The sequence below is a fragment of the Apis mellifera genome, linkage group LG3, assembly GCF_003254395.2.
Source record: "Apis mellifera strain DH4 linkage group LG3, Amel_HAv3.1, whole genome shotgun sequence".
Taxonomy (NCBI): domain Eukaryota; kingdom Metazoa; phylum Arthropoda; class Insecta; order Hymenoptera; family Apidae; genus Apis; species Apis mellifera.
Window position 1 is genome coordinate 20,136 of NC_037640.1, and position 17,528 is coordinate 37,663.

The window sequence follows — 17,528 nt, forward strand, 5'->3', positions numbered from 1 at the left end:
AACTATATAAATTTAATTTGATAATATTTCAATAATTGATTTTTCAATAAATACTTCATAATTAAATATCGATAAAATTCATTTTTTATAAATTCTTTTATAAATTATATTTATACATATAAATAATATTTGCAATAAACCAATATTATTACTTAACAAAATAAATTTATAAATTTATAAAATTATATCCTATAATTATTCCTATAATTATTATTTTAAATATTATTAATTTATATATTAATTATACATAAATTAAAATTTATTGTATTAAAAATTAATGTTTTATAAATTAATCTTAAAATTATTATTATAGAAATATACTAATATATATAGAAATTCCATAATTTTTCTTTCTTTTTAAAATTATACAACATTAATTATTAAATATTTATTTGTTATTATTAAAATTATTGGAAAAGAATATGAAACGGTTAAAATTGTTCCAATAATTAAATGTATCATTGAAAAATAATTTATTTTCTAGAAAAGAAACATTCAATAATTAAATCCTTAGAATAATAACAAAAATGGAAATATGTAAATGGAATTTGAGCTCTTTTAATAAAAGCTATTAATAACAAAGAAATTATTGTAAATTCATTTGTTTATTATAAAAAGATAAATTTCATCTTCCACGATAAGTTATTAAATATATAATTAATAATAATCCAATATCAGCATCAACGATTTAAAATAATAGTAATTGTACCTGAAGTAAATGATTTTATTTTTATATAATAAATTACTAAACAATAAGAAATTAATCCTAACCCATCTCAACCTAAAATAATTGATAATTGATATATTTGGTCTTAAAATTATAGAAATTAAAAATAAAGTTATTAAATATAAATACAAAAGTATTATATATAGAAATTAAAAATAAAACTATTAAATATAAAAACTGATTTTTTTTTAATTCTCTTAAATCTAATATATCTAATATATCTAATTTTGTAAATAATAATTATAAAAAAAATTATCCTTACTAAGAAAATAAATATAAATGATTTATAATCAATTATTATAAAAAATTAAATTTTATAGAATTAAATGTATAAATATTTCATTCAAAAAGATACAATCTTAATAATATAATAAATAATCTAAATTTAAATAACGAAATTTTACAAATTAATATTTTTATGATAATTTAAAATAAATTTATATTTATATCATTGATTTGACAAATCAATATTTTTATTAAACTATTTAAATAAACATTAAATAAAATATAATTTTAAAAACATTAAATTTAATGGAATTCAATGTATTATTGAAATAAAATATTCAATCAATGAACCATTGTTGATTTTAAATTTTATATAAATCTTTCCATGATTAATAAATATTAATAAAATCTAAATAAACAATATATTATTAAAATAATTATTATAAATTTTAATCATGATACTAAACCAATTAACATAATTTTACTTATTAAATTTAATGAAACAGATGATGCTATATTATATGAACATATTATAAATCAAAATGATGATATTGTAGGTATGAAATTAATTATACCTTTATTAACAAATATTAAACGTTTATTAATTTGTTTATAAATTACATTTATTAAAAAAAAATAATCCTGAAGATCTAAAACCATGAGAAATTATTAATTAAATAACCACTATAAATAACCATTTATTCTTAAAAAAAAATTATTCTTTAAAGAAAAGTTGATATTCTTATAATTATTAATCCTATATGTACAATTGATGAAATTGCAATGATAGATTTTATATCATACTGAGATAAACATATCTTAATCTTAAAATTGATTAAAATTCCAAATGAATTAATTACGATTAAAATATTTTGCATAAAAATAAATTTATTCTTAGAAATTATTATTAATCGTAATATTCCATACCCTCCTAATTTCAATATAATTGAAGCTAAAGTTATTGATACATAATAAAGTGCTTTAACATGAGCATTTAATAATCAACCATGAAATAAATAAATTGGAATTTTAATTAAAAATGATATCGATAAATATATAAATAATATTAAATTTAAGTTTAAATTTAAGTTTAATATTTCAATTAATCTACAATTTAATAAAATTTAATCTACAATCATTTCAATAAATATAATAAATAATATATAATATAGATAATGAAAAAATTATTATAGAAAATATTAAATAAAGTCCTGATAATCAACGATTTTCACTATATTCTCATTTGACTAACTAAATAAAAAATCAATAATAAAACTAAAAATCATAAAATACCAATAAATTTATTGATATAAAAACTAATAATAATGGAATAAATTTATAAACAAACAATTTATTCTATTATTATTTAATGATAAAAAAATTAATCCAAAAACTCATAAAGTTAATATTATTAAATCATAAGCAAAATTATTGAAAGTAAAATTACAAAAAATAAAAATTCATTCGATTCGATTAAAATTAAATAAATTTATTAATAATATGATTATAATTACATTTAAATTATTTATATTTTTAATAAATAATATAAATAAATATACAAACATTAATAAAATCATGATAATACTAAATTAATAAATATTAATTTTAATTAATATTCTTAATTTTTGATGATCTAATATACAATTTATTCTTACCAATAATGATAAATCCAAAACTAATTCAATAAACAGAAAAGATTAAAAAATTAAAAATAATCACGTATTAATTTCATGTATTAATTACCAATAGTATAAAATAAAACTGTAATAACCAAAAATTGTGTTAAAATTAAAAATCTTAGAAAATTCACATTATAGTGTAATGTAAATATAAAAAATAATAAAATTATGAAAAATATTAATTTAATAAATTTTAATTATTATTTAGCTAAATAGTTTAATTTAAAACTATTTAATTTTGTAAATTAAAAATATATAAAATGATATTTTAGCTAAGTTTATTTAAAATTTCAAAAAAATTTAAATTATTAAACATCGATAATTCCCAAAATTATCATTTTTAATTAAACTATTTTTTGAACGATAAATATTTATTATATATATAATTAAAATTATAATTTATAATAAATTCATTATAACAACAATTTTAATTTTATCTAAAATTTTATTATCAACCATAATTTCAACAATCTCAAGAATTTATTTAAATAATATTTATTATAAACCATCAATTTTATTAATTTATTTAATTGTATATTCAATTTATATTTCTCCTATATTATTTTTAACCTGTCCAATAAATTCATTATTAATTAATCATTAATTGTTTCTTAATCATAATTATTAATTATAATAACATTAAACATTTTCTTTAAGAGAAAGGAATATTAATTAAAATATCTTCACATTTTATTTCTTTAATAAACGAACCTTTAAAATTTAAAATTAAATTGATTTTACGCATTTTATTTTCAATAACATTATCATTTAAATAATCATAAAAAAATAAATAATGAAATATATTTTAATCTAATAAAAAATATTGCTTTAATCTATTTATATACAAAATAAAAACTACATTATTTATTACAATAATTTTTATATTATATATTTTTACCTTATTATTAATAACAAAAATTAGATACATTGAAAAGAAAACTCTTCGAAAAAAAAAAATAAATTAATATTTAAATCAATATATATGAAGGAATATAATATAAATGTGTATATATATACATACAATATACAATATATAGTATATATGCAATATACTGTATATATATATGTATATGATACGCATTGTATCCTTTTATAAAAGTGAAGATTAAAGAAAGATAAAGATTTTTGATAATAAAAATAATTTATATTTTTATGAAAATCTGTCATATATATCGTCTGGTAATATTAGTATTATTTGTGCGATAAATAAATTCGTGATATCATATATTTATTAAAACTAAATATATATCAAAATTATGACAATTAAAATAATTAAAAGTAATATCGTTAACAGGTATGGTATGTTATTATAATTAATAACAATGTCGATATACTGATCGATATGCTGTAAATATCTATATCTATATATATATATATATAATATTTTAAATCGAATGTTGTTATAGAAGAGCTAAAATAGGTTATTTAATTTAAATATCGTTTTCTGCCGTCACGTTTAATCACGTTATTTTCTAGTAGATATTCTGTGAATTTTTATTTTGTAAATCATATTCGCATATATATATATATTTAAAGTATAATTTATAAAAATATAATATATATAATATAAATTTAATGCATAATTTCAAAAGATTGGTATGAATAATACGAATAAATTTTACGTAACCATAATGATTATAATCTTTATGAAACTTGAAAATTTGTCAGTAAAAAGAAATAAAAAAAGAAAATCAGTGATTTGAAACAATAAATATTTGAAAAGTTTACGGATGTATTTTAATTTTCTTTAGTTTTCTTTATTTGTTTAATTTGAAAGTGTGATAGTGTAAATAATTTAACTATTTTTTTTCAACATATTTACAGATTCATATTATAAAATTCACAATTGTTTGTAGAATAGAATTTTAGAATATAAATAAAAATAAATCTCACATATAGTTTCAATTCATATGAAATTTCATAGTGTCGTTATTTCGAACATTTTTTTTAAAAATTATACCATATAATTAAGAATTTTAATAAAACAGAAATATTTAAACTCATAATAATTTTTGTGTTTAAATATATTGATAAACATTCTTAATAATAATAATAATCCATTTCAAATATATTTTGTTTCATAAAAAGATTTATTTGTCGTATGACTAATAAAGAATAATATTATTTAACTATATTAGGTGGAAATGGACAATGTGTAAATATTCGACAATGTGGAAATTATAATGGTCTAATCTCGTGGTTTATGTTCTAAAAACTGTAAATACTGTGATGGAATATTTAAAGAACTTGGTGAGAAAAGAAAATTGTTCAATTGCCATTAATAAATTTTTAATAATTTGTAATGAAATGACAACACTCGTTTCATTAGAATCCATTGTGCATTGTGTTTTCATGTGAAAATGGTAAAGGAAGTTTTGACTCTAGTCTTCTTAAATATGTAAGTTTTCCTTAAATCATAAAATTAAAAATTAAACTCTATATATGTATATATATGTATATATATATATATGTATTATATATATATATATATATATATTATTGGAATAAGACAAATATTAACGTCAATGATTTTTGTAATAAATATATATAATAAATATATCAATAACATTTTTTTTTTTTTATAAGGAAAAAATTCATCCAATATACCTGTCATTGCCAACGTACACAGGCAGCCATAAGATGTTATGCAGATGCACGACCATTAACTTTAAAGCTATTCTATTTTATCATCTTTAAACGTATGAAACGAAGCAAGAAATTTGGTTACCAGATATAGGAACTTTTGATCCTTCGGTAATAACTTGTATCTAAAAATATAATGGCCGTAAAATAATAAGCTTGGATTAAACATCCATCAGGTTAAAATATTCATTTTTCTCATTTTTGATTAGAAAATTAAAACAGACAGAATTTAACATCATTATTCTTGTTCTTCTTCTATGATTATAGTAAACGTATATTTTTACATACATTTTTATACTTTTTATGTTTGATTATGTGCATTTGCCAAATACAATGATAATTTTGTTTTCAGAAGAATTTAAAGTTGTGAATATTAATTTAGATAAAAATGATTTGAGCATATCAAAAGAACATTAACATTAACGTATTACGTAACAGGATGAACAAGATAAAATAGTAAGCATTGGTAAGAAGATTGGTATGAAATACTTTTATGAAATTTTTACTTAATAAATAAATATACATTTTATTTAAATAAAATTTTAGATTTCGATAATCTAATTACGGATGATGGAGATACACATTTCGAGATGGTACTTTAACAATTGAAAGTTTAGATGGAAATAAATTATATTTAGATTCAACGACTCAATTTAGAATGTGTATGTATACAATTTTACCACATAGTATCGTTGAAATTTTGAATCGGATGTGATCGTTCCTTATTAGAGGAGAATATGATATCTCTCTAATATATTTTTATATATTTAAAATATATTCAATGATAGGCAATGATAGAGATTGGCATGGTGAAATTAGATAGAAGTTTGAAAATGATAAGCGATATGTAATTGAACAAACGAGTCATAGAAAAAAATTGAAGATAAATTTATGAGCGAAAATAAATATAAATCTGATGATATCTTCGTTAATAGTATTCCTATGTATTTAGAAGCTGTGTATTGAAAAAAAAAAAAATAAAAAGAAGAAAAGAAAAAGGAAATGCTATGTAGTACTAGCAATTTGAAAAATGATTTGATAGGCACGAGGTAAAAGAGATCAAAAAACTGAAAGAACTGATTGAAACGAATGTATATGTACATATAAACATAAATATGCATAAACGGGTAATATACAGTAAAACTATCATGTTTCACTTTACAAACAAAATAATATAAATTATTGGATTATCTATAAAAATTATATTGAACACTTAGACTATTGATATTATTACTATTAGTTTGATTATTCGAGGTTTTACTTGTAATTTAATATATAGTCACAAAAATTGTTTATACTATATATCTTGTAAAGAAATTGAATTATCATGAAAGATTTGATTTCAATGAAAACTTACGTATATACAAAATTTTAAAATGTTATGCATAGAATAATTTATTTTTGTAGAGAAAATTTCTTTGAATATGTAAAATCAACTCTCATTTTTTCATACAATTTCTTCTGGAAATATATTTCTTTCTATCTCCGTTGAGATAGAGATAGAATTAAGTATTTTATAATTTAAAATTTTGTTTCATTTTGAATTATTATGAAATGAAATTATGTAGAGAAAGAAATATAATATTGAAACTTGAAAAATTGATTTTACACGCTTTTGATGTTCCATAATAAAAAAATGGTTCCAGTAAAAACTCTGCAGTATTTTTAATAAATTTTATATTTTTGATTAAAATTATTTTGCTTTATCAATGAACTTATCAATCGATTATAACAAATTTAATTTCAGATATTTAATGTTAACATATAGATATTTTATTATTAAAATAAAAATTTTAATTTAAAATATTAATTTATTTATTAAATAGTAAAAATTTATGAAAAATGAGAGTTGATTTTACATATTCAAAGAAATTTTCTCTACAAAAATAAATTATTCTATGCATAACATTTTAAAATTTTGTATATACGTAAGTTTTCATTGAAATCAAATCTTTCATGATAATTCAATTTCTTTACAAGATATATAGTATAAACAATTTTTGTGACTATATATTAAATTACAAGTAAAACCTCGAATAATCAAACTAATAGTAATAATATCAATAGTCTAAGTGTTCAATATAATTTTTATAGATAATCCAATAATTTATATTATTTTGTTTGTAAAGTGAAACATGATAGTTTTACTGTATATTACCCGTTTATGCATATTTATGTTTATATGTACATATACATTCGTTTCAATCAGTTCTTTCAGTTTTTTGATCTCTTTTACCTCGTGCCTATCAAATCATTTTTCAAATTGCTAGTACTACATAGCATTTCCTTTTTCTTTTCTTCTTTTTATTTTTTTTTTTTTCAATACACAGCTTCTAAATACATAGGAATACTATTAACGAAGATATCATCAGATTTATATTTATTTTCGCTCATAAATTTATCTTCAATTTTTTTCTATGACTCGTTTGTTCAATTACATATCGCTTATCATTTTCAAACTTCTATCTAATTTCACCATGCCAATCTCTATCATTGCCTATCATTGAATATATTTTAAATATATAAAAATATATTAGAGAGATATCATATTCTCCTCTAATAAGGAACGATCACATCCGATTCAAAATTTTCAACGATACTATGTGGTAAAATTGTATACATACACATTCTAAATTGAGTCGTTGAATCTAAATATAATTTATTTCCATCTAAACTTTCAATTGTTAAAGTACCATCTCGAAATGTGTATCTCCATCATCCGTAATTAGATTATCGAAATCTAAAATTTTATTTAAATAAAATGTATATTTATTTATTAAGTAAAAATTTCATAAAAGTATTTCATACCAATCTTCTTACCAATGCTTACTATTTTATCTTGTTCATCCTGTTACGTAATACGTTAATGTTAATGTTCTTTTGATATGCTCAAATCATTTTTATCTAAATTAATATTCACAACTTTAAATTCTTCTGAAAACAAAATTATCATTGTATTTGGCAAATGCACATAATCAAACATAAAAAGTATAAAAATGTATGTAAAAATATACGTTTACTATAATCATAGAAGAAGAACAAGAATAATGATGTTAAATTCTGTCTGTTTTAATTTTCTAATCAAAAATGAGAAAAATGAATATTTTAACCTGATGGATGTTTAATCCAAGCTTATTATTTTACGGCCATTATATTTTTAGATACAAGTTATTACCGAAGGATCAAAAGTTCCTATATCTGGTAACCAAATTTCTTGCTTCGTTTCATACGTTTAAAGATGATAAAATAGAATAGCTTTAAAGTTAATGGTCGTGCATCTGCATAACATCTTATGGCTGCCTGTGTACGTTGGCAATGACAGGTATATTGGATGAATTTTTTCCTTATAAAAAAAAAAAATGTTATTGATATATTTATTATATATATTTATTACAAAAATCATTGACGTTAATATTTGTCTTATTCCAATAATATATATATATATATACATATATATATAATACATATATATATATATATATACATATATATACATATATAGAGTTTAATTTTTAATTTTATGATTTAAGGAAAACTTACATATTTAAGAAGACTAGAGTCAAAACTTCCTTTACCATTTTCACATGAAAACACAATGCACAATGGATTCTAATGAAACGAGTGTTGTCATTTCATTACAAATTATTAAAAATTTATTAATGGCAATTGAACAATTTTCTTTTCTCACCAAGTTCTTTAAATATTCCATCACAGTATTTACAGTTTTTAGAACATAAACCACGAGATTAGACCATTATAATTTCCACATTGTCGAATATTTACACATTGTCCATTTCCACCTAATATAGTTAAATAATATTATTCTTTATTAGTCATACGACAAATAAATCTTTTTATGAAACAAAATATATTTGAAATGGATTATTATTATTATTAAGAATGTTTATCAATATATTTAAACACAAAAATTATTATGAGTTTAAATATTTCTGTTTTATTAAAATTCTTAATTATATGGTATAATTTTTAAAAAAAATGTTCGAAATAACGACACTATGAAATTTCATATGAATTGAAACTATATGTGAGATTTATTTTTATTTATATTCTAAAATTCTATTCTACAAACAATTGTGAATTTTATAATATGAATCTGTAAATATGTTGAAAAAAAATAGTTAAATTATTTACACTATCACACTTTCAAATTAAACAAATAAAGAAAACTAAAGAAAATTAAAATACATCCGTAAACTTTTCAAATATTTATTGTTTCAAATCACTGATTTTCTTTTTTTTATTTCTTTTTACTGACAAATTTTCAAGTTTCATAAAGATTATAATCATTATGGTTACGTAAAATTTATTCGTATTATTCATACCAATCTTTTGAAATTATGCATTAAATTTATATTATATATATTATATTTTTATAAATTATACTTTAAATATATATATATATATATGCGAATATGATTTACAAAATAAAAATTCACAGAATATCTACTAGAAAATAACGTGATTAAACGTGACGGCAGAAAACGATATTTAAATTAAATAACCTATTTTAGCTCTTCTATAACAACATTCGATTTAAAATATTATATATATATATATATATATATATATATATAATATAGATATTTACAGCATATCGATCAGTATATCGACATTGTTATTAATTATAATAACATACCATACCTGTTAACGATATTACTTTTAATTATTTTAATTGTCATAATTTTGATATATATTTAGTTTTAATAAATATATGATATCACGAATTTATTTATCGCACAAATAATACTAATATTACCAGACGATATATATGACAGATTTTCATAAAAATATAAATTATTTTTATTATCAAAAATCTTTATCTTTCTTTAATCTTCACTTTTATAAAAGGATACAATGCGTATCATATACATATATATATATATATACAGTATATTGCATATATACTATATATTGTATATTGTATGTATATATATACACATTTATATTATATTCCTTCATATATATTGATTTAAATATTAATTTATTTTTTTTTTCGAAGAGTTTTCTTTTCAATGTATCTAATTTTTGTTATTAATAATAAGGTAAAAATATATAATATAAAAATTATTGTAATAAATAATGTAGTTTTTATTTTTGTATATAAATAGATTAAAGCAATATTTTTTATTAGATTAAAATATATTTCATTATTTATTTTTTTATGATTATTTAAATGATAATGTTATTGAAAATAAAATGCGTAAAATCAATTTAATTTTAAATTTTAAAGGTTCGTTTATTAAAGAAATAAAATGTGAAGATATTTTAATTAATATTCCTTTCTCTTAAAGAAAATGTTTAATGTTATTATAATTAATAATTATGATTAAGAAACAATTAATGATTAATTAATAATGAATTTATTGGACAGGTTAAAAATAATATAGGAGAAATATAAATTGAATATACAATTAAATAAATTAATAAAATTGATGGTTTATAATAAATATTATTTAAATAAATTCTTGAGATTGTTGAAATTATGGTTGATAATAAAATTTTAGATAAAATTAAAATTGTTGTTATAATGAATTTATTATAAATTATAATTTTAATTATATATATAATAAATATTTATCGTTCAAAAAATAGTTTAATTAAAAATGATAATTTTGGGAATTATCGATGTTTAATAATTTAAATTTTTTTGAAATTTTAAATAAACTTAGCTAAAATATCATTTTATATATTTTTAATTTACAAAATTAAATAGTTTTAAATTAAACTATTTAGCTAAATAATAATTAAAATTTATTAAATTAATATTTTTCATAATTTTATTATTTTTTATATTTACATTACACTATAATGTGAATTTTCTAAGATTTTTAATTTTAACACAATTTTTGGTTATTACAGTTTTATTTTATACTATTGGTAATTAATACATGAAATTAATACGTGATTATTTTTAATTTTTTTAATCTTTTCTGTTTATTGAATTAGTTTTGGATTTATCATTATTGGTAAGAATAAATTGTATATTAGATCATCAAAAATTAAGAATATTAATTAAAATTAATATTTATTAATTTAGTATTATCATGATTTTATTAATGTTTGTATATTTATTTATATTATTTATTAAAAATATAAATAATTTAAATGTAATTATAATCATATTATTAATAAATTTATTTAATTTTAATCGAATCGAATGAATTTTTATTTTTTGTAATTTTACTTTCAATAATTTTCTTATGATTTAATAATATTAACTTTATGAGTTTTTGGATTAATTTTTTTATCATTAAATAATAATAGAATAAATTGTTTGTTTATAAATTTATTCCATTATTATTAGTTTTTATATCAATAAATTTATTGGTATTTTATGATTTTTAGTTTTATTATTGATTTTTTATTTAGTTAGTCAAATGAGAATATAGTGAAAATCGTTGATTATCAGGACTTTATTTAATATTTTCTATAATAATTTTTTCATTATCTATATTATATATTATTTATTATATTTATTGAAATGATTGTAGATTAAATTTTATTAAATTGTAGATTAATTGAAATATTAAACTTAAATTTAAACTTAAATTTAATATTATTTATATATTTATCGATATCATTTTTAATTAAAATTCCAATTTATTTATTTCATGGTTGATTATTAAATGCTCATGTTAAAGCACTTTATTATGTATCAATAACTTTAGCTTCAATTATATTGAAATTAGGAGGGTATGGAATATTACGATTAATAATAATTTCTAAGAATAAATTTATTTTTATGCAAAATATTTTAATCGTAATTAATTCATTTGGAATTTTAATCAATTTTAAGATTAAGATATGTTTATCTCAGTATGATATAAAATCTATCATTGCAATTTCATCAATTGTACATATAGGATTAATAATTATAAGAATATCAACTTTTCTTTAAAGAATAATTTTTTTTTTAAGAATAAATGGTTATTTATAGTGGTTATTTAATTAATAATTTCTCATGGTTTTAGATCTTCAGGATTATTTTTTTTTAATAAATGTAATTTATAAACAAATTAATAAACGTTTAATATTTGTTAATAAAGGTATAATTAATTTCATACCTACAATATCATCATTTTGATTTATAATATGTTCATATAATATAGCATCATCTGTTTCATTAAATTTAATAAGTAAAATTATGTTAATTGGTTTAGTATCATGATTAAAATTTATAATAATTATTTTAATAATATATTGTTTATTTAGATTTTATTAATATTTATTAATCATGGAAAGATTTATATAAAATTTAAAATCAACAATGGTTCATTGATTGAATATTTTATTTCAATAATACATTGAATTCCATTAAATTTAATGTTTTTAAAATTATATTTTATTTAATGTTTATTTAAATAGTTTAATAAAAATATTGATTTGTCAAATCAATGATATAAATATAAATTTATTTTAAATTATCATAAAAATATTAATTTGTAAAATTTCGTTATTTAAATTTAGATTATTTATTATATTATTAAGATTGTATCTTTTTGAATGAAATATTTATACATTTAATTCTATAAAATTTAATTTTTTTATAATAATTGATTATAAATCATTTATATTTATTTTCTTAGTAAGGATAATTTTTTTTATAATTATTATTTACAAAATTAGATATATTAGATATATTAGATTTAAGAGAATTAAAAAAAAATCAGTTTTTATATTTAATAGTTTTATTTTTAATTTCTATATATAATACTTTTGTATTTATATTTAATAACTTTATTTTTAATTTCTATAATTTTAAGACCAAATATATCAATTATCAATTATTTTAGGTTGAGATGGGTTAGGATTAATTTCTTATTGTTTAGTAATTTATTATATAAAAATAAAATCATTTACTTCAGGTACAATTACTATTATTTTAAATCGTTGATGCTGATATTGGATTATTATTAATTATATATTTAATAACTTATCGTGGAAGATGAAATTTATCTTTTTATAATAAACAAATGAATTTACAATAATTTCTTTGTTATTAATAGCTTTTATTAAAAGAGCTCAAATTCCATTTACATATTTCCATTTTTGTTATTATTCTAAGGATTTAATTATTGAATGTTTCTTTTCTAGAAAAATAAATTATTTTTCAATGATACATTTAATTATTGGAACAATTTTAACCGTTTCATATTCTTTTCCAATAATTTTAATAATAACAAATAAATATTTAATAATTAATGTTGTATAATTTTAAAAAAGAAAGAAAAAATTATGGAAATTTCTATATATATTAGTATATTTCTATAATAATAATTTTAAGATTAATTTATAAAACATTAATTTTTAATACAATAAATTTTAATTTATGTATAATTAATATATAAATTAATAATATTTAAAATAATAATTATAGGAATAATTATAGGATATAATTTTATAAATTTATAAATTTATTTTGTTAAGTAATAATATTGGTTTATTGCAAATATTATTTATATGTATAAATATAATTTATAAAAGAATTTATAAAAAATGAATTTTATCGATATTTAATTATGAAGTATTTATTGAAAAATCAATTATTGAAATATTATCAAATTAAATTTATATAGTTTTAAAATTACTAATATAAAAATTAATGCATTTTTATTTATTAATTAATTAATTAAATTATTTATTTAAATAGCTTATATTTAGAGCATAATATTGAAAATAATAATGAAAATTTTTAAATCTTTTAAATAGATAATAATATATAATTTTAATTTTTTAATTTTTAAATTTGAATCAATAAATAAATAAAAATGTATAAAAATAGTCAAATTACATCAACAAAATATCAATATCAAATGGCTAATTCAAAATTTACATTATGTTTATTTGAGAAATGAATTTTTAATATTCGATATAGCGGTACTGAAAGAAAAATTGATCCAATTAGTATATGTAAATCATGAAATCCAGTAGCTATATTAAAAATTGATTCATAAATTCTATCATTAAAGCAAAAAAAGGAATTTAAATATTCAATTGTTTATAAAATAGTAAAATAAATCTCTAACAAAATTGTTAAATAAAATTTTTAAAATTTTAAATTATTAATAATTAAATAATAATGGCTTAATATTACTGTAAATCCTGAAGAAATTAAAAAAAATGAAATGAATTTGATAATAGAATTTCTATTGGATTAAAAAATTTAATACTTTCTAGTGGTCATAATAATCAATTTCAATATCAATTTCAATATTTGGAGAAATTATTAAAAAAATGAAAGAAAATCCAAAATAAAGATACAAAAAATATTAATTCTGAAATAATAGATAAAATTATTCTAAATTTTAAAAAATTAATAATAAAAAATGTAATCCTTGAAATGTTCTTTCTCGAATAATATCACGAAATCAAAATATTATAATTAAAATGTACGTATTAATTATTATTTAAAATTATAAGTAAAGAAATTGTTTTATAAATTCAAATAGCTGTTCTAAATAAATATATAATATAATAATCTAAAAGATAAAATAATTAGTCATGGACTATTTGTGACTGTATGAAATGGAAAGTTTTTTTTCATTATTTATTAATTAAAATTAATTTGATTCTGAAAAATATAAAATTAAAAGAATCGAAAATACATATCTTTGAATAATTGATACAAAAATTTCTAAAGTTAATAATATATTCTAAATTAATAAATTAATTGGAATTATTGTAATAAAATTTCTAATAAAAATATCTAATAATGTTAACATTAAATATCCTGAAATTAAATTTGTTGATAATCGAATTGATAAAGTTCATTGATAAAGTCGAATAATTAATCTAATTAATTCAATAATAATTATAAAATTTATTAAAAATACTGGAGAGTTTTTACTGGAAACCATTTTTTTATTATGGAACATCAAAAGCGTGTAAAATCAATTTTTCAAGTTTCAATATTATATTTCTTTCTCTACATAATTTCATTTCATAATAATTCAAAATGAAACAAAATTTTAAATTATAAAATACTTAATTCTATCTCTATCTCAACGGAGATAGAAAGAAATATATTTCCAGAAGAAATTGTATGAAAAAATGAGAGTTGATTTTACATATTCAAAGAAATTTTCTCTACAAAAATAAATTATTCTATGCATAACATTTTAAAATTTTGTATATACGTAAGTTTTCATTGAAATCAAATCTTTCATGATAATTCAATTTCTTTACAAGATATATAGTATAAACAATTTTTGTGACTATATATTAAATTACAAGTAAAACCTCGAATAATCAAACTAATAGTAATAATATCAATAGTCTAAGTGTTCAATATAATTTTTATAGATAATCCAATAATTTATATTATTTTGTTTGTAAAGTGAAACATGATAGTTTTACTGTATATTACCCGTTTATGCATATTTATGTTTATATGTACATATACATTCGTTTCAATCAGTTCTTTCAGTTTTTTGATCTCTTTTACCTCGTGCCTATCAAATCATTTTTCAAATTGCTAGTACTACATAGCATTTCCTTTTTCTTTTCTTCTTTTTATTTTTTTTTTTTTCAATACACAGCTTCTAAATACATAGGAATACTATTAACGAAGATATCATCAGATTTATATTTATTTTCGCTCATAAATTTATCTTCAATTTTTTTCTATGACTCGTTTGTTCAATTACATATCGCTTATCATTTTCAAACTTCTATCTAATTTCACCATGCCAATCTCTATCATTGCCTATCATTGAATATATTTTAAATATATAAAAATATATTAGAGAGATATCATATTCTCCTCTAATAAGGAACGATCACATCCGATTCAAAATTTTCAACGATACTATGTGGTAAAATTGTATACATACACATTCTAAATTGAGTCGTTGAATCTAAATATAATTTATTTCCATCTAAACTTTCAATTGTTAAAGTACCATCTCGAAATGTGTATCTCCATCATCCGTAATTAGATTATCGAAATCTAAAATTTTATTTAAATAAAATGTATATTTATTTATTAAGTAAAAATTTCATAAAAGTATTTCATACCAATCTTCTTACCAATGCTTACTATTTTATCTTGTTCATCCTGTTACGTAATACGTTAATGTTAATGTTCTTTTGATATGCTCAAATCATTTTTATCTAAATTAATATTCACAACTTTAAATTCTTCTGAAAACAAAATTATCATTGTATTTGGCAAATGCACATAATCAAACATAAAAAGTATAAAAATGTATGTAAAAATATACGTTTACTATAATCATAGAAGAAGAACAAGAATAATGATGTTAAATTCTGTCTGTTTTAATTTTCTAATCAAAAATGAGAAAAATGAATATTTTAACCTGATGGATGTTTAATCCAAGCTTATTATTTTACGGCCATTATATTTTTAGATACAAGTTATTACCGAAGGATCAAAAGTTCCTATATCTGGTAACCAAATTTCTTGCTTCGTTTCATACGTTTAAAGATGATAAAATAGAATAGCTTTAAAGTTAATGGTCGTGCATCTGCATAACATCTTATGGCTGCCTGTGTACGTTGGCAATGACAGGTATATTGGATGAATTTTTTCCTTATAAAAAAAAAAAATGTTATTGATATATTTATTATATATATTTATTACAAAAATCATTGACGTTAATATTTGTCTTATTCCAATAATATATATATATATACATATATATATAATACATATATATATATACATATATATACATATATAGAGTTTAATTTTTAATTTTATGATTTAAGGAAAACTTACATATTTAAGAAGACTAGAGTCAAAACTTCCTTTACCATTTTCACATGAAAACACAATGCACAATGGATTCTAATGAAACGAGTGTTGTCATTTCATTACAAATTATTAAAAATTTATTAATGGCAATTGAACAATTTTCTTTTCTCACCAAGTTCTTTAAATATTCCATCACAGTATTTACAGTTTTTAGAACATAAACCACGAGATTAGACCATTATAATTTCCACATTGTCGAATATTTACACATTGTCCATTTCCACCTAATATAGTTAAATAATATTATTCTTTATTAGTCATACGACAAATAAATCTTTTTATGAAACAAAATATATTTGAAATGGATTATTATTATTATTAAGAATGTTTATCAATATATTTAAACACAAAAATTATTATGAGTTTAAATATTTCTGTTTTATTAAAATTCTTAATTATATGGTATAATTTTTAAAAAAAATGTTCGAAATAACGACACTATGAAATTTCATATGAA

The 17,528-nt window shown here is 17.6% G+C and overlaps 1 protein-coding gene and 1 long non-coding RNA gene across 90 annotated transcripts in view; one reads left to right on the forward strand and one right to left on the reverse strand.

Moving 5' to 3' along the window:
- Positions 1 to 17,528, reverse strand: part of LOC100577216 — a 35,911-nt gene that overhangs the window by 18,032 nt on the left and 351 nt on the right. For 17 of the 44 annotated variants that reach the window (XR_003304294.1, XR_003304309.1, XR_003304307.1 and 14 more), the window contains exons 2-9: positions 17,036 to 17,295; positions 16,679 to 16,846; positions 16,324 to 16,437; positions 16,128 to 16,243; positions 8,815 to 9,074; positions 8,450 to 8,617; positions 8,095 to 8,208; positions 7,899 to 8,014 (exon numbers count right to left, since the gene is read on the reverse strand). This is a non-coding gene — a long non-coding RNA (uncharacterized LOC100577216). Of the gene's footprint in view, positions 1 to 7,898; positions 8,015 to 8,094; positions 8,209 to 8,384; positions 8,618 to 8,814; positions 9,075 to 9,426; positions 9,457 to 9,617; positions 9,823 to 9,936; positions 10,012 to 16,127; positions 16,244 to 16,323; positions 16,438 to 16,613; positions 16,847 to 17,035; positions 17,296 to 17,528 lie in introns of those variants that run through there. The other 27 variants (XR_003304313.1, XR_003304312.1, XR_003304319.1 and 24 more) reach the window with 26 other exon arrangements.
- Positions 3,787 to 17,528, forward strand: part of LOC409422 — a 198,351-nt gene continuing 184,609 nt past the window's right edge. For 11 of the 46 annotated variants that reach the window (XM_026439557.1, XM_026439577.1, XM_026439561.1 and 8 more), the window contains exons 1-5: positions 3,846 to 3,925; positions 4,770 to 5,029; positions 5,218 to 5,385; positions 5,627 to 5,740; positions 5,821 to 5,936. The gene's annotated coding sequence lies outside the window, so the exon portion shown is untranslated. Of the gene's footprint in view, positions 3,811 to 3,845; positions 3,926 to 3,955; positions 3,979 to 4,000; positions 4,052 to 4,082; positions 4,228 to 4,269; positions 4,295 to 4,339; positions 4,418 to 4,450; positions 4,480 to 4,769; positions 5,030 to 5,217; positions 5,547 to 5,626; positions 5,741 to 5,820; positions 5,937 to 6,062; positions 6,297 to 17,528 lie in introns of those variants that run through there. The other 35 variants (XR_003304286.1, XR_003304285.1, XM_026439568.1 and 32 more) reach the window with 34 other exon arrangements.